The following is an 18,576-nucleotide window of genomic DNA, read 5'->3' as shown; positions in this document are numbered from 1 at the left end:
GGAACTGTAGTGGGTAAAGCTACTCCAGTTCCCTCCTTAAACAACTGTTGAGTCTTACTGCCACACAGTCGATGGGGTGGGGAAATGATAGCTGCTGTTGCTCCAAAAACACAGCTGAAGTTGCCAACGCTAGTGCCCACTTTGCAAAACTGTTGGCATTGGAGGCAGTCAGGAAGGATCTGCGTGGGCACCTGACTGTGCACTCCTACGAGCATGCAGGACTGCGTGGAGGATGGTGAACAAGGGTTGGTGAGATTGGGTCCTGCGAGGTGGCCACAGGGCAACTGTCATTTGCGTGTAGCTGAGGTGCCCCACAGCTCCCTGGGCTCAGCAGCAGTGTGACAGACACAGGAGACTTGGCAATGCCAAATGTGCACTTTGGAGGAAATCCCCCAAGTGAAAACAAAGACTGCAAGTCATTTCCTCCAGGCTGAACAGAAAGACATCTGTGTTGATCCAACTATTACATACTAGTCACAACAAAACAATTTGCTTTCAAGCAGCATAGGCCTCAAGTTCTGTTTCTGCTAGACTGAGGCTTAAAAATATTTGAGATCTATTTTGAATGATCTTTACAGGCCCTTTTTTTCCTTTGATGAGATTTTGCAGGCTGGCAGTCTTCTGCAGGTGAGACTGAGCTAAGATAAGGAGGTCTGGAAGAAAGGCTGGGTGATGCGTCACTACAGACCTTGAAGCTCTGAACTCCTGACTGGGGTGAAAAACTGCCTTCAGTTACATCTTCTGTAAATGGGTGTCTGAGCTCTGGGGTGGCTGGATGTGACCGTTATGCACAGTTAGGTTTGAAAGAAGGAATTGTAACCCCAGCAGGTGTCTACGCGTGAGGCAGATTTGACCTGCAGAAGCGAGGAGTTGCAACTGAGCATAACAACCCGCTCGGGACAGAGAGGAGCCATGCCCCACTTGTGCCTGCTCTTTCTTCACGGCAAAGTTTTTCAGAGTGAGCAGCACCTGAGTCAAAATGCTTCTCACATGCATTTTAATACCAGATGGTGCAAGCAGGTGCGTGCACGCAGATTTGGGAGAAGATTTTGCATCCTGCTGTTTTATAACATGCACCCCCACTTTTTTTTTCAATTTTCTTTACCAGCTGGAAACACCAGTGAAACGGGGCCACTTGATGCGGATCCCCTCCTTTATTTTAATTTCTAGGCGCCTCGCGCTTGCTGCAAGCCGCGAGGGCGATTAGGGGCAGCGCCGGCAGCACCCGCGGCGCGGCGCACTGTGCGGGGGGAGCTCGGCGACCGCCCCCGCGCACCGCCCCCAGCGCAGCCGCGGCGGTAGCGCGGCTTCCTCCGCCCGCGCCTCGCAGGCTGCTGCTCTCCGCGGCAGCGGGCGCCTTCCCGGGACGGGCGAGTGCGGCGGCTCCCTCCGCACCTGCCCCGGAGGCTCCGGGACCTTTCCGCGGCGCTGCGCTCCGCCGTCTCCAGGTAAGGCAGCCGTGGGGCCGCCGGTTCGCGCCCGCCGTCCGTGTCCGCCCTGCGCGGGCGCGCTGCCGGCGGCGGAGCACCGCGGCGGGGGAGGGTTCGCTGTTCTTGCACCCGCGCTGGGCGGGAGCGGCCCCGGTGCTGCCAGGCGCCGGCAGCCGCGCTCCCGCCGCCCCGAGGCGCAACCCCGCGGGGAGGGCTGCCAGCCGCGTAACCTAGCGGGGCCTGCGGCGCCTCCGCGGTTTACAGCGTGTGCGGCACAACCGGCATGTGCCTTTCTCAAAACAAACAGCGTCCAGCTGCAGTTCAGTTCTGTAAATGGGAGGCTGTAAGAAAAGCCACGCTTGCAACCTCTGCATAAACTTACTGCAGCTTGCGTGATACAAGGCAGTGTGGTCCAGACTAGCAAACCCAGTTTAAAGCTGACATTTGCTTTGTATTTCTCTATTTACATAACTCCACTGTGGGTCTTTCCTTCTATCTGTGTAACTGCTGTGCTAAGGTAGACTAATCTGCCATGTCTCAAGGCACTGAGAGACTTGTACGAGTTCAGTAGTGTTAATAGTTCCCTTTGCTTTCTGTGTTACGATGTGACTGTCCTTTCACTGTGGCGCATGTTCTGATGTAGTTTAACACTCAAATTCAGCGTGCTTGCAACCAGCACAGCAGGTAACTGGATTCACATTTTTTTCTGAGTCCCTGCATCCCTCTGAGTTGATACTGGTAACTAGCTGAACCTTAAACTAAGCTTTTAGAGTAGACACAGCTGTGAATTTTCTGCTTGGAAAAGTGAAGATATACCTTACTTCAACAGAACAACTAAAAAGCTGAACATAGCAAGAAATGCAGCTATAAGTATATCCTGGGGGTACTTGCTTCTTGACCACTTGTTTTTATTTTAGAGTAAACATCGCGGACATGTTAGCTGGCTGTTTTACCTTTGCCACAGCATGGCTGCAGAGTCGAGCACTGCTGTTTAATTTCTCCCAGAATTGTTCAGTGCGTGGAAGACAAGGTGTTAGTTATGGTTGGCATATGAAAGTTTACACTATTTTTTTTGGCCTGAAAGGGCATGGGCCATATGAATAGATGCTTAGATACATTTGAGTGAGTACCCTGAGGAATTTTGAGCATGCCCTTCTTCTCAGCATGCCAGCTGTGCTGCTTGGCTCTTGCACCCTTCACACCAAAGTGGGCTGTCTCCCTTCCTTGAACAGGTGATTTCTCTTCTTGCATGACTGCCCATCTCCTTTTCCCTACAAACGCTCCCTTTCCTGCTTTGTCTTTCCTAGAGATTTTTCTGTGTCATCTCCCACAAAGCTTTTTCTGCTTGAGCCGAGTGCTCTGCTGGAACACGCAGAGGAGGGCCTGATGGCATACATAGCGCCCTTGTTTTGTTTCATGGGTGCTGTCCTTGCAGATGGGGAAGCACCTTCCAGCACAAGGTGCTACAGCAGGCAGCACTGCAAAGGCTGGGGAAGAAACTTCTGCCTGAGGAGCAGAAGTTGCAAGGCATCTCCTTTTGAAGCAGCATCCAAGTGGCGGGGGGAGTCAGTAGCTTGCTGTACCCAGCTTCAGGGCTCCATCGCTCTTTGCTGCTGCCTTTCTTAGTCTTTTGGCAATTGCGGTTTGTAGGGGGGACTATAGCAGGAGAGGCCATTCTGTCAGGAGCCTGAGAGTCTTTATATTTTTTTCAGATTTTCCTTTCTATGATTTAATCTCTAAGAAATTGAAGTTGATGGTAAAATTACAACGTTTGTATGAAGGGATGCCTTACATGCTCTGCTAACTCTTAAAATGAATATTGTGAATGCTTTGAACCAAATAACTTCTATATGAGCTTATATGCTGAAGTCGCTTAAAAACGTAGCAATGCAGTTAGGTTTAGCCACTGTAGGCACTGTATTTTAGCCGCTGTAGGCAGTCAGCCAGGTTTCTAGATACACTATAATACCTGGTTACTTTTGTCTTGTCTGTGTCCTTATTTATTTATTTATTTATATTTATTTATTTATTTATTTATTGGTACAGCTGTGAAAACCAAGGATGAAGATTTGGAATTCTCATAGTTAAAATACAATTCTTTGTAAAGTGACTCTAGGTCTCCTATGCCAGAGCTGTTTTTTATTAGCTCCTTGAGATGCATAGGAGGAGCATCCCTTATTTCAGAAGTTAATTTAATGCTTTAAAACAGTTGATTGTCAGGTAACTAAAATTATATCCTTTAGTTATGTTAGACTTTAATTCTTAGCTATGTTTTCAGTATTTTGAATTCGTCACTGTAATGTATCTAGAAACCTGGCTGACTGCCTACAGTGGCTAAAAATGGAAATAAATAAAATATCAGCTGTATATTGTTTTATCAGCTCTACTGTTTTATCTTTCCCTAAAACACATTGTATTCAGAAATGCCGTGATACTGTGGTATCCTGTAATTAATGATAAAGTAACTGGGACGTGCTTAACTTTACAGAATTACTTGACAGCATCAAAAAAATCTTGTGCCTCCCCTCACTACTTGTGTAGATGAAACCTCTTCTAGATTAGCTCTGTCTATTGTGTTAGCCTATAAACTGAGTACACAAGATAAGGTGCAGAATGGTCTAATTTTCTTACGAATGTGTGTATCTGAAACATGTAAAACATTTTCTGTTCATTAGATAATGGAACTTTGTGGTTCTATCTACACAAGGATCATGGAAAAAATGTCTTTAACCTCCCTTAACCACTGACCTGTAACATGCTTTGCTAGACTTGACTTTTCTGTAACCTATTTCATTCTCATTGCTGAAGTTGGAACTGTGCTTTAAAAAAACACAAATTTGTATGTGCCAAAATATCAATTATAACAGTCTACAGTGGCTCTCCTGCAGAAATAGGATAAGAAAATAACAATATTAAAATCAAACAAGATAGAAAGCACTACCCTGACAAAGCAAGGCAAAGATTGGCATGGGGAAGAAGGCTCAACGACAACAGTTGTGGGGTTTAGAGTTGTGCTACAGATAGTTTTATTATGTAGATGCACATATTTCTAGCCAAAGTATAGGTAATTCTGCCCAAAGTGACAGCAATGGTCAGTTATTGTACCATAGAAGTTGTGAAATAGTGTTTTGTTAAATGGCCTGCTGATACCCATAACTTCCTACGTTATGCAAAGCATAAAGGACAAGACTGTCATTCTGCTGACTGCGGTGTGACAGAACTACTTATTGCAGAGGGATCAGCCTGATTTATCTTAACTCTCACAGCCAGGACATAATGCTAGTTGTATCACTAAAATAACTTGGCATAGCTCCCCAGAAACCAAGGAAACTGCATGTGTTTTTAACAAATGCTCAGCTAGGTCTCAAGAAATTTATTTTTGTTAATGAACAGAGTGTTATTTCTCAGGGCAAATCCCTGGTTTGCTATACTTTCCTCAGACAGAGACAACACTCTGCTACTCTATTTCTAGTCTGTTTTTTCTAAATGTAATTTAAAAATGAAAATGCAATAGCAAAGAATGATGTGTGTGTGTGTGTAGGTGAGGGAAGCTGGCCTGCAGCGGAAGGCGCGTGCCCTTTCTGTCCTGCTTGATGAAGCAGGAACTGGAGATGGGTGACTTGCGACTGACCACTGCCCCGTGGCAATTACAACTCTGGCAACTCTCAGTCATCCTCTGTCTCAGGCTCAGCTGTGCGGGCAGTGATTCAGAGTCAGGACATAGAATCAGGAAGAATAGCATGTTAAGTGATTTTTTTTTTAAGAGACTTTTACGTGTGAGATGAAAAGGGTCATCATAAGAGATGCTTTGGAGGGGAGGGGAAATGTGTTTTTACAGTTTCTTAGAGTGGAGGTATGGTAGTACATGAAGAGAGATCGGTTCCTTGCAAACACAGTAAAGTGGCTGCTATGTTCGGATTGGATCATGAAATCTATGAGAGCAACAGAAGTCTCCTGAGAATAAGTCCATCTCTTAAGCAGAGGATTTACCTTCCTTAGCAAGAATGATATTGCCTAATGGAAGTATTTTTTTCAACAATACCCAACGTTTAGGAGAAAAAAACACATCGCTGGAAACACTCTCTTGTTTGGATGACAGTTGTGTTTTTGGAGGTTCACTGAAGCCCATATCTACCTCAGCTTGTCTAGCCTTGATCCCTGCAGGTGGGAGAGCTGGGGTTTCGAGCCTGCCCCAGAGAGAGAAGCTGTGGTGACAGCCCTGGGGGTGCATGGGCCTGGCTGACCGCTGAAGGAAGAGAGTTGCTCCCCATCTGTCGAGGGCAGCCGTGGGAGGCAGCTCTCGGTGATTGGCGGGACATGTATTTGGCTGTTTGAGGCTGCACTTGCAGGTGCAGTTCCTCTTCTGAGGAAAAGCACTGGGCTGCCAGCTGAGCCACCCTTTCAATTCTTAAGGTGAAAAATTCTACACAATATTAAACAAATACAGGAAAAAAGTTGCAGGGTGCTGGTGGGCATGTGGAGTGAATGGGGCCTGGGGTGAATGCTTTCTTGGCGCTTCCACTCTTCCTCATTCATGTTTCTGCTGTCAACAGGTTGTGTGAATGGGTACCACTTTGCTCCAGTTGCCATGTAACTTGATGTATGCTCAACTAGGTCATGGAATAGTTCCCTGTCAGGAGGGTTTTGCTCAACTCTGTGCCTGTTATGAGATGTGACCTGACTAAATCATAAAAACACTTTAGATCTAGGTCTTATTTGCTCTTGAATACAGGGCAGAAGAGAAACTGGCTTAGAGTGCTGCGGGAAGTAGGGCTCTTCCTTGTGAACCATGGTCCAGGCTGAGTGCACAGGGGCTCGAAGGTGCTGGTAATCCCTTCTAGACTGGAGGGGGATCAATGCCCGACCATTTATACTTAGTAAACAAAAAGAGAATTTTTCTCCCCTTCTCCCAAGTAATCATGTAGCTAACCAGAGATTATTATGAGATCCAAAGGATAACTGCCCTTTTAGTTCTAGCTGAATGAAATATTCTTTTTAACATTTGACAGTCTTGTGCCAGAATCTTTTCATCAGCTTCTCTACTAATCTAAATGGTGGGTGAGATTATAAACTTGTGTTCTAGTTAGGTCTTCAGGGTTGCCATCTGATCTGACCTGTGAATTATAGGATGCCCTATATTACAGGGATAAGCTCCATATCCTGACAGAAAGGTAATTGTTGTATTTTTCCTATAATCACTCGAGTCTCCCTATCTGAAGTTGCAGATCAGTCATTCCCAGCCCTGCTACGGGAGAATGAGAGAGGGGCTGTCCCATGTCGGGTTGTGTGACATGATGCAGTCTAGATGTTCTTAACATATAGAATTGAACTGAAAAGACTGCTCTCTGTCCCATGGAGACATTTTAAAACAATAAATCTTAAATAAACTTTTGGGATCTTTTGGAAGTCAAATTGCTGTCTAGGCGTATATGGCAAGGATGGTTAAAAGAATGTTTCCAAAATGGAAAAATCCAGCACTTGAATGTTAAGAGTTTCCAGTCTCAAAAGTGCTTAGGCAACTTCAATTCAACTCACTTATGCATGAAGTATTACAAAATACTGCTTGGGGATGTCATCACACACTATTTTCTTTTCCCATCAGACCTCTGTTTCATTCAGAGCACTGCTTTCCTGGACCATGTTAGTTTGCTCCCCCTCAGGACCCTGTATGTGGGCTGCCAGTGAGCACCAGTTTGTTCTCGGCTCCCGAACCTGGCACCAGCCTTGCAGCTTAGGTGACCTCCCATTCACTTGCACTTGTATGGGGCAGGTGCAGTTCCTTGGTAGAGGTGGCATATTGACAATTCCCATGTGTCAAAAGCACTGTGACTTGTAAGGGTCATTTTATCCAAACGGAGTCTTCAGAGAAATAAATAGTGAAACACTGTGTAGTGTGACAGAGCAGAGAGATCCCAGAGCCCTATGATTCTGCATCAGGAGTTGCAAACAGCTCTCTCTTGCCATCAGTTCACTCTTGTCAAAGTTCTCTCTGAACATGAATGTGACTGCTGCTTGCCTATTACTTTATTTTTCAATCGAGTAGCTGTAAATTTCCCTCTGTTCTGTTCAATTACTTCTCTGGATCACTTGGACCAAAGCTAACTCTGAAAGGCAGCCTGAAGCAGGTAGTCCCCATGAAAAACTTAGACCCAGCTGTAAAGAACTATAAACCTCATCTTATCTTTACCCCTTGTAATTTTGACTGTGATGGGCATGGATCATGGTAGCCTTACTTCTGCTGATGCCCTTACTGTAGCATCCTTATGGATTACCATAGTCACAGTAGATTAAATGGAGTAAGACATCATTGAGCTTTGCTGAAGTGTCTGAAAGGGAGGTTAAGCTAAATAAAGTCCTGTAAGATACTGTGATGCCTGATGAGCACTTTCATTCCCTGTCTAGCTCCCAACAGTTGAAATGTCCTGGCCCTTAAAGGCAGGCACCAAGAGGAATGGAAGTAATAAGCTGCTCTGCTAGAGATGCTTGTATGTTGCAGAAAGGGATATCACGAGATGTCAGCACTACCTCAACAGTGCTGCTTTTCTCATTAAGAGAGAAATTCTTTCCTTGAATTAATACGTCAATTCTTACACCAGTGAAAGTGAAGTCTTTTGGTGTTCGTTGTTGCTTTTGCTGCACTGTATGTGAAGAAATAGTTCTTCAAGGTCACAACTTGGAAGTTCAGTCCTGAGTCTGGAGACTTTATTGGTAAATGGCTGAAATGCAAGTGAAAGTTTAACAGTTTAACAGAACTCTACAAATAATTTTAGGGTAGAACTCTGTGGGATCTACCTTAATTCCTTCAAAAAAATAGGTCTCACTCTTTCAAGTATTTCTCCAGATGGGGTGGGTTTTACTTTTTAGTTTCCAACCCTTATCATAACATGCACATAGCTCAAGTACAGTGTAAAGCAGAAACTGAAAGGCATTGCTAACTGATTAAAGATAATGAAAGTTACTGTAAGTATAATTCTTAAAATCCTTAAAATAGTGTGTCAACCATGTGCAAAGCACAACACCGTGAAACTCAGCCTAGCAGCATTACTTCTACAGTCTTGAGTGTAATTAAATTGCAGTGCCAGTAATGTGGGCCTCGATGTCCCATTTCAGGGTAGAGAGGGTGTGGCACAATGGTGAGGGAATTTTGAACTTCATTTATGTGCCGTTTTCCCTTGTAATCCATTCAGCATAACAGGATAAGAGGGGCTGGAATCGGAAGATAAGAATGCTGACCTTACTAGCATTACTGTTCTGGCACGTTTAGCAAAAAGCACACGGTTTGGGAATCCGTGAGTTGCCAGCTATGAGAACAGTAGTGCAAGATCTCAGCTGACATGTAGATAGTCGTTTGCTTAGTGTCCAATCTTTTCTACTTGCTTTATATAGCAGAGAAGACCTATCCCAATGAAAATGATGCAGGGGAAACTTGACAAACAGGAACTTGCAGTATTTCCTGTCCCCCTACTTGTTTGGTTTTTATCTCGCACACAGAAGACATTTTTGTGCTATAACTTGAGACATATCATCACTGTCTGTATGAGAGAAGGTTTAAGGCTGGTCATCTACTCAGTAGGTGCAAAAAAGCAACAGTTCATGTTGCGTTACAGTGTTACCTTAAGTTAATGCAGACTTTTAAGGGAAGTAGACCCATTAGCCAACATGCACTCTGACACATGAGTTCATGCCAGTAACTCTTCTGCTGAGTTAACTTCACAGTTTTGTCTTCAACTGAATTTCCCCTGTTCGTTGAAATAGTTCTTACTATTGTAGCTTCTGCATGGTCTAGTGGGAATTTCTTTCTGTCAAAAGTAAGCTATTCTTAAAGTGTGTGTTCATTTTTCTATATTAATAGCCCTATTAATATCTTTAAACAGAGTATCATATTTCTGCAGTATTGTTTCAATTGAACAATCATAAGAGTGAACTATATTATGTAAATTTCTAGTATCTATTTCCAGGATCTTAACACACAGCAGACAGTTACCTCAGTTATGTCTTTTTTTCATGTTTAATTTTGTTAAAAATATTATGTTGGTATACAGACTTTAGAATTACTCCAGGTGGAATGCATAGGGCATGTAGAAGCCATCGCTTGTTGATAAACCTATCTGAATCTTGTACTGGATGACCTACCTATTCAATGAAATGCATAGATTTCAATATTACAGCTTGCTGTTAAGATGTGCTTCATAGAATGTTTAAAAATCAAATAAAGATACTGTTCAACAGTTGAGCAATTGTTTGAAAAGTTGCCCTGACTTGAGGACTTCCATGCGGCTCTTCCCAAATGAGCCATAGGCTTGCTTCTACGATCGTGTGGTCCTTTAGCTGAGAGAGAGTAAATTTTTTACAGATGAATCTGAGTCCATTTTCCCATAAGATCCAGCTGTCCTTATGCAGTGAGACTAAAGGATGAATATATAGCTGACACTCAGTAGATGCTAAAGCACTCAGCTGTTTTCTTATGTTGCATGGGTTACAAGTTTTTACCTATTTTAGGAAGTACAATTTCTACATAACTGTAAGGGCTGGAGAGTATCTTAAGGGGCACTGCAGAAATAAAAGGATTTATTACCAAATTATGAGATAGTTTCATCTAGGTAGAGTAAATCAATGATTCAAATGATAGTAATAATTTTAATACAGATGCATGCAGATAAAGAGTTATAGCGGCTATCAATTTGGGTAGGAGTGATACTTCTGAGCAGTGAAAAGTATCTTTACATTTCTTGTATATAGAATACAAGTGCAAAAAGAGAGCAGTAGTTTAATTCTGTGGCAATAAAGTAGCAAGCATTAGCTGATGTTTGCAGAGTGCTCTGTTTTGATTCAATGAAAGAAAGTCTTTAATTTTATTTGGAGCAAAAGTTTCCCAAACTCATCTCATACAACTTGAGCTGCTAGCTGGCCACATCTAAAGATGAATTGCTACCTTTCTGACTACAGCCAGATCTGTTATATCTGGGTCTAACATGGCTGCAATGAACTACATAGTCAAGAGTTTCTGTAACTAAAGGTAGGCCTTGAAGATGGATTTCAAAACCTATGCATCCATATCACTGGATTTCCTACAAGCATTTGAGAAAATTGTAAGTGCTGCAGACCCAGCATGCTTCTTCATTTATGTGTGACTAGATATCAGATCATTTGAGGGTAGCCTGGGAAAGAGAGTGGTAGAGAAGAAATAATAATTGATGCCCAGTTCCACCTCATGTGGAATAGGCACACAGACCACTTCTGTGTGCTCCTCGTGAGACAAGGGAAGTATAGTTTATAAAGCTTTTACCAGACTTGTAGTCAGTACATCTCCAGGTACTGAAAACTACAGCTTCAGCTACTGAAAATTGTGCATAAGCCTAAGTACGGATGACCCAAAGAGGTTAATTCTTAGGTTTGTCTGCATTTCTCAAGGGAGTGCAGATCAGAGAAGCTAGTGACAACCTTGCTAGGATTGAAAGCAGGCACAGCATTATCTGCACCTCAATGGATGCCTCCAGAGAAGTAGGATTTAGTAGTGCAGGTGTAGGATAGTGCTTTTTTTTTTTTTTTTCCCTTACTATTTCTTTTCTTTTCTTTTCTTTCTGCTGTCCAGAGCAAGACCAGGACTTTTACAGCTTCAGCTGTGCCTGGTAAATGTGCCAGGGGCTCTTTGCCACAGCAGTCCTTCCTTGTAGAGAACAGGCAGGCTCTTCAAAGTATTTCAGGTTTGCTTATTGCTGGCAAAGTATATTCAAGCCAGGAATGTTTTCTTAAGCTACTAATTTAGTTTTCTTAGTAGCTTTTAAGATGATCAGAAATGGTGATCCTGAAGATTGAGTATTGTTTTTACCTGTTGAAACGTTATTGCAAATCAACCGGTCAGGTTTGGACCAGAGGAGAAATGGAGCCAGAAGTTGGTTTAATAAGTGACTGTCTTTACATTCCTCTGTGCTGAGATGGTGCAATTCAGTGGTGCAAAACAAGACTGTGATCCAGTTAAAAAATAGTGCAAATTCAGATTCACTCCACTACTATCGGTTACTTGGAGTTTGTACTGGCAGAACAGAAAGAATTAACTACATGGTCTGAAAACAAATAGTTGTTTAGGGAAGAAAGTTAATTATGGTGTCTGGAAGGAGGACGTACTTACAAAATATTAGGCATTCCCTGTATCAAAGCAAATATCAAATGTTATAGTATATTAGATGATGATAAATGTGTCTCAAATATTAAAAAAAAGAGAGCTTATTTGTGGTCTATCACATGATTCCCTGATATCCTGTACTATTTGGAAAACAAATACATATTATGAAGAAACTGAATTAAAATGACTCCTTAGCTGTAATTTAAAAAGGTGAGGACAGCCTCAGGTGTCATGTTTTATGTACAATAGCAATTAATCTGCTACTTAATTGTGAGCTTTGGGATTCCCAAACACAATTAGGTTAAACCTCTGATTTAACAGAGCACTCTTTTCTTTTTTTCTTTTTTTCTTCTTTTTTTTTCTTAATCTTCCTTAATCTCCAGATTTCCTCCTTCTGAAGGAGGAAAAGCTTTTCCAAAAGCATCACCCATTTCCTTTGCCAATCTCCTCTTTGCTTGTTTCTTTAGTAAGCAGTTTAGTTATTGTTCCTCCTCCCTTCTTATCGCAAGAGGCTTTTAGGGGACAGACTGAGGCAGCAGTTGTGTTTTGCCGGATGTATCGCCAGAGCTGCAGAGCCAACAACAGGCTGCCAGAGTAGCCAGTGTTTGTGTAGAAGTAAACTTAATACTGCTCCTCCAAATTAATGCCAAGCTGTTCTTTTTTGGTTTGTTGGTTGTTTTTCCCCTCTAACCTGCCATGAAAATACTTGTCAGAACAAGAAGGACACACTTTCCTTTTGAAGGTACATAAAGTGCACAAAAGAGCAATATACTGCAGACCCTGACCTTTCCCATCTAGTCATGCTTTTTCTTCTGTCAGGTAAGGGCCAGTTACATTTGTGCAAGCATACTGAACTAATAGTCATTACTTGACGCCTTTACCCTGCACATATGAAAAGGCGAATCTTTTTTTGTGCCTGCCTTATTTTTTGTGCCTACCTGCAGCTGAACTGCTAATTCCCTCCTGAAGTCCTGGTTGATGGCACCACAGCTGCTAAGAGCTGTTATGTGTCTGCAGAAAATTAGGTTTACCATTTGTGCTGCACTTTATGAAATTTAGAAATAGAACAGAGCCACAAAATTTGGACTGGGAGAATCTACTGTATGTCCAAGGATTGAATATTAAGCAGTGGTATGTAAAGGCAGGAGTCAAGCTTGGATTTGGTCCTTGTATGAACATACTGGATTAGGGATCATGGAAATGGCACCGTGTGCAATGCCAGGCAGTTGTGTAGTTGGCTACAGCATCTTCAGTCCACTGTTTCAATTCATTGCTGGGATAGCACTGCTTCCCTCATTTAATATTGAAATCTACCTCCATAAAGAAGCCCTTTTTAAAAAAAAGGAAACTTGTTTGTGTTTTTTAATGCCTCTTCCAATTTATCTTTCTCTGCCTGAATCAGATGTGTGATAATCAAAATGTTGCTAATTTTCTAACATGATTTTTGCTGGCTGTCAGAACCAATTGGGGATGATTGATTTTTTTTTTTTTTTTTTTTTTTTTTTTTTTGGACAAGCTTAGTCTATTTGTGCTCTAAAGCAAGCTAATATAAAAGGCTGTGATCTGAAAGCCATGTGAATGCAGTAACTATGGCCATGTCTGAGTTAATAAACCCTGCTTCCAGCCAGGCAATCCTAGTTTGTGTTAGACTGCAGAGGGCTTCTGCTCGGCCCAAGACCACGCAGATTCCCAGGAGAGGAGGTCACCCCTGACGAGGTGTGAGGCTGGGCCTCGTCTGCTGGAGGCGTTGGGTAATTGTGGTGCATTCCCTCAGTTGGTTAGAGCGTGGTGCTAATAATGCCAAGGTCATGGGTTTGATTCCCGTATGGGCCACTCGTTTGGGGTTGGACTAGATGATCTCCAGAGGTCCCTTCCAACCTTCCCAATTCTATGATTCCCTCAAAAGCTTATGATCTATAACAAAAAATAAGGTGCTTCTTTTTTGGAAGCTGGAAGGAAACTTAATAGTAGCTAATATTTGTAGCTAATAATAGCATTATTATGGAAATAGTAGCAACTATTAACTTCTGTGTGCAGGTTGAACAGAGACAAAGAGCTGCCTTATGTATGTGCTTACAGAGTTATCCAGTTTTCTCAAGTGTAAAATACTGGAGCGGCAGAGTATTTGAGACTATTACTGTTAGAAATTTGCTAGATACAGCTTTGCATGTGTCTTTAATTGCCTATGAATATGATGCTTTACAACTGCTCTGCATATCTATGCATGCACACGCACGTACAGCGCTTCCCCTTCCCCAATCACATTAAGCCACCAGCTTTTCCTGTCATATTATTATTACTTTGTGTGATGAAAGGGGCTAGTTATGCTATGGATATGTTATGGATGGGTTAGATGTTAATCAGCTGTACAGCTGATTACAATTTTTGCTCTTCTCTGCCAAGTGTTGAAAGAGTGGCAAAAAATACAGGCTTGGAGAGGTTCCAGCCTTCTCTAAGTCGTCTGGCATGCAATAAGTAAGGTAAGAGAACAAGTTCATTTTCAAAAAGACCTGGAACTCTTAGGTAGTGGGTTTTGCTCATTTTTAGTTCAGAAATGAAACCGGATTTGTTTCTAGTCTTTGATTAAATCACAAGACAAACTCGATACCTTTTGACTAATGAGATATATATGGTAAGTTGAGGATGGAGTATAACAAAAAAAAGCTGAATATTTGTTCTGTAGTTAATACTATTTTTTGAGGCAGTGACACATTCAGGGGCTTTTTATCTTTAAAAAGAACAGATGATTAAGCATGCAAAAGGTCAGTAGTCTGAGAAAACCTTTGGATTTTGCTGCTTAGACAGATGTTTCAGAAGGCTTCCCCCTCCCCCCTGCCTTGTTTTTATGCATCCCAAACTACCAAGTTTGAGCTCTGTTTTCTTCTAGCAAAGAACTGTACAAATGCAGAAGAGGTTTTTGATCAGAATATGCTATAGGCAAAGTAGAGCAAGTTTACAGATATTACAGGACTTTTAGGTAGAAGAAATATCAAAAACTACAAATATTTCACTCTGGAGGAGGGAGTAAAAATACAGTAAGTTACTGAGAACAGTGAAAAATGTTCACTGAATCCGTTGTGTGATATCCTGTAGTGTCGCTAACTCAAAATTAGTAGTAGATAATTTAAACTTTATTTAAAGCCCCTGTAATCTTATTTGCTACATCTTAGATCTTAAGAATGTAACTGTTGTACAAGTTCGTTTCCCAAGTGGTTTACTCATGAGGAAATTGAAGGTGTGCTATGAAGCTGTAAAAAGATACTTAGTTATGGGAGTGTGCTATTTATAGGGGGCCATGATTACAAGCAATAGCAGGATTTACAGATGATTTGGAGATGTGTACACTTCATTCTCCTAAATGCAATCTCATTATAAGGGGAAAGAAACCCTTTTGCTCTTACTGCTTTCACCAAGTGGCTGTATGCACTTTGGAGCTGTTTCTCTTTTTTGACACTGGATCAGAAAGCAGTGAGTTGGCAGTCGAGTTTGCTGTGATGAACCACCTCAATGCCAGCTGACCCTTTTTAAGAGGTGTGGTCTCTTTTTCAGCACTGTTTTCATCATTCACCTGCCCTCAGCTACAAAAACCTCCCTGGCACTGGATAAAGACTTAAGTAATTTCACACCACTTGTCTACTGTCTTGGATAGTTACTCCCACACTTCAGTGTAAGTGTCCACCAAATGGACTGTAGTAAAAGATGAAAGCGCATTATCTTAGTTTATCTGCCTGTGTGTATCAATATTGGCAAGTGTGACTGACATTGCATTAAACTTCTACTTAAAATTATAATACTAAAAGGGAACAATTGCAATTATTTTATAAAATGTAGTGACCCTGTTCCAAGGAATTTCAGAAAACTTGTGCTGGTTGCAATGCCATGCACCTCCTGTGTGTGTACGTGAGTAGTTTTCAGTTGAACAAAGGATGTTTTACAACATTAAGTTGAGAGTGCTGGAATTGCTATTCATCTGGAATTCAGATTGATGAGCCCAAAATCTGAAAAGGGGCAGTTGTATGGAAGGTGTGAAAGAAGCATGAAATCTGTCAGTCAGAAGCTGAAGTTGCCTGTTACAGAGGTTCTCTGCAAGATTGATCATCGTCTGGACAGCAGCCCATCAGCTTAGCAGCAGGACTTTGCATGGGAGAAGGCAAATCACTAGGTCGATGTTACCATTAAGGAGGGGTTGAAACTTGGAAAACGAAGTTCTAACTTGTTTGTTTTTCAAACTCATCCTGTTACAAAGACAAATATTTTCTATTGTTACTTGTTTTCTGACTGTTGTGGTAAGTGTGTTTGCAGAATGCCTTTATTTTTCTGAATGACTCCATTACTTGTGTGATACAAAGATTTGTGCCAGAAGGAGTGACAATTAAATATTATATTTGGACCAGAGAAGCTCTAGCCAGATCAGGATATATTTTTATTTATTTATTGAATTGTTTGAATGTTGCGTGTGCTTACCAACAGGCTAGCAATGACTAACTTCTAATAAGCAAACATACTCCAAGGCTTGCCAGCAGGAACCAGGAGGTATATGGGTAATGTTGCAACTGCTCAGGTTACTTAATAATAATTAATTTAATAAATTAAATAACTTGACTTAAGTCTCAGTTTCCCCAGTGAGAAATGGGAAGGGTGGTATATGATTTTTATAAGGAGCCCTGAGATTTACAGGTACAAACTTACTTTGTGCATCTTGCCCAATATTGACTTAATGAATTTAAGAACTATCTTATCACTTTCTTGTTTTGAGGAAAAAATGTGATTTTGTGGCCGTATTATTGAATATTTGTGTAACATGAAGGCTGGTCAGTGGATGTTGATGCAGACTTCTGTTACTTAAGGTAACCTTTGATTTTGTTGTTCTTGTTTTTCGATAATTTTTTTCCTTCCCCAAAATGCTGACCATCTGTAACTCTTCCCGATTTCAGTCATAGTTGAGTACTTAGCATCTCTGCAGATTAAATCATATCTGTTATTATACAACTAAGATTCACATGGGAACAGGGCAATACCTGAAATATTGTGAAAAGTCTAGGGTGGCATCATGAAACTCCCACAGCTATTTAGAACAGGATGAATAACCTGTCATACAAACAGATTGATGCTCCGTGGAATGGCTTGGGAATAAGGGAGTACTTAAAAAATATTGCAGAAAAGTGCTAAAAACTGTACTGAAGAAAAATAACTAAAATATAGGCTCTCTAAGAGATAAACGAGATTTGTTAGCAGTCCTTCTCAAGGAAGCGTAGGAAGTTTGGAAAGGAAACTTTCAGAGTAATAGCTGAGGGTTCAAGTGTCCTGACCATTATTTATGGAAGTAGAAAGGTGGCTGAACTACTGTTTGCGGGCGGAACAGATTTCTGTAACCGGATACAGATTCAAAGACTGATCTTCTGACCTGGCAAACTGGTTCTAATCTGCAGAGGTCTGCATGTAGGTGATGATTCAATAAATATCTGTAGCAATTGGGTACAAACACTGGTCAATTTTATTATCAATGTGTTAACTTAAAACTGGTTTTTGTCAGAAGGATTTGGTTTGTTTCTTGTATAATGTTAATTTGACCAAAGAGGGCTGGCGAGGAAATGAAGTATTTTAGCATTATCAATTCACAGTTTCTAAGACAAATAATAATTCTATTTTTTTGTAAGCTACCAAAGGAAGATTTGTACTGTAGAGGACACGAGGATTGTTTTGAGTGTTAAAGCCGGTGTTGGGAGCCCCTATAGTTTGGCATGCCTTCAGCTGGTCTGAAAATTAATGCTGACTTTTAATTTGTTGAATAATGTTATCCAATTACCTCTAAGCATGCCAATTTATTTTTAGAAGGAAAATAAAACTGAATTTGACAGCTTGAGTAATTAAAGAATGCACTTAAGATAATTATTAATTAAGAAAGATCTGTCGTCTTCCCAGGAATGCGATGTGAAAGATCACCATCAAAATATGTATGTGTACATGCATCAGACTGTAAGCAGAGGAGTAAAAAAATCGTTCATAATAGTCACTATTTCCAATTTCATTATAGTCTTTTACTTCTAAACTGTTCAGTTCTTGTGGCTCCACATAAAGCACAGGTGAATTCTTTAGCGTGCACACTGCTGTAGCATACCTTAGGGAGCAAGGGACGTTTCTGGAAGTGGACAAATAAATCCGGCTGTGTGAAATGGTAGGAACATGGGATATAACAGATTAATTGACCAAGGCAGTGACTGAGACTCGGAGTCAGGATTAGACTGAAAGGCAAAGGGCGTCATTTCCTCTGCTGTCACAAGAAATAATGAAGTGGTTGGGCCTAAAGCCAACGGGGAGGAACTAAAGCAATTGCGTCCATATTTCACTTTACTTAAACTTTACCTTTGTAAAGTAATACTGTTAGGAGGCCTGGGGCTTTTAAACCTTTTCTGTACAATACTGTCAAATGTATTATTTTGTCCATGCTAGAGTTGTGCTGTCTGCAGAGATAAGTGTACGTGCGTTTCCCAAGAGAATTTTGAAATAACTCCATGCAGTAAATAGGAGTGTAAATCATCAATCAATCAGCAGCCTAAATCTCCTGTGAGAACTGAAAAAACTCTTTATAGGTCAGAGGGAAGTTCCCCGTTGATACGGAGACCTGCAATATTTACTTAGGGCTTGGATTTGAGTCAGCCCCTCCTGCTCCCCGCCGCGTGGGAAGATTCGTAGTCCCCGATGCACCTGAGGACAGGCTGTTGCTTCTCGGAGATGTCTCCCCCCAGTTGCAGCCAGAACAGGGGTGCCGTGCCGGGCGCGCACTGTGCGGGAGCTCGCCTGGGGCCGCGGCGCGGTGCCTGCCGCTGGCAGCTCTGGCACAAAACCGGGAGAGCAAGAGGTAACTAATAGCAGGTTTCTGAGAGGGCTTTTCTGCAGCCTCTGCTGCACCTCTCCCTCCTGCCTCTGTGCCTCCTGCACAGACGGCGGTCTGCCCTGCCTGATGAAAAGTTATTTTTGGTTGGATCCGTTCCCAAGCCCGCCTGGGTGCACAGCTGGAAAAAC

The 18,576-nt window shown here is 41.9% G+C and overlaps 1 protein-coding gene across 1 annotated transcript in view; it reads left to right on the top strand.

Annotated features, from left to right (window-relative positions):
- The first annotated feature begins 1,312 nt into the window (after positions 1-1,312).
- Positions 1,313-18,576, top strand: part of TEC (tec protein tyrosine kinase) — a 52,407-nt gene continuing 35,143 nt past the window's right edge. Inside the window, exon 1 of the mRNA XM_062574615.1 lies at positions 1,313-1,448. The gene's annotated coding sequence lies outside the window, so the exon portion shown is untranslated. The remainder of the gene's footprint in view (positions 1,449-18,576) is intronic.

Source organism: Rhea pennata, chromosome 4 (assembly GCF_028389875.1).
Source record: "Rhea pennata isolate bPtePen1 chromosome 4, bPtePen1.pri, whole genome shotgun sequence".
NCBI classification, from domain to species: Eukaryota; Metazoa; Chordata; class Aves; order Rheiformes; family Rheidae; genus Rhea; species Rhea pennata.
This window is presented reverse-complemented; position numbering and strand designations above follow the sequence as displayed.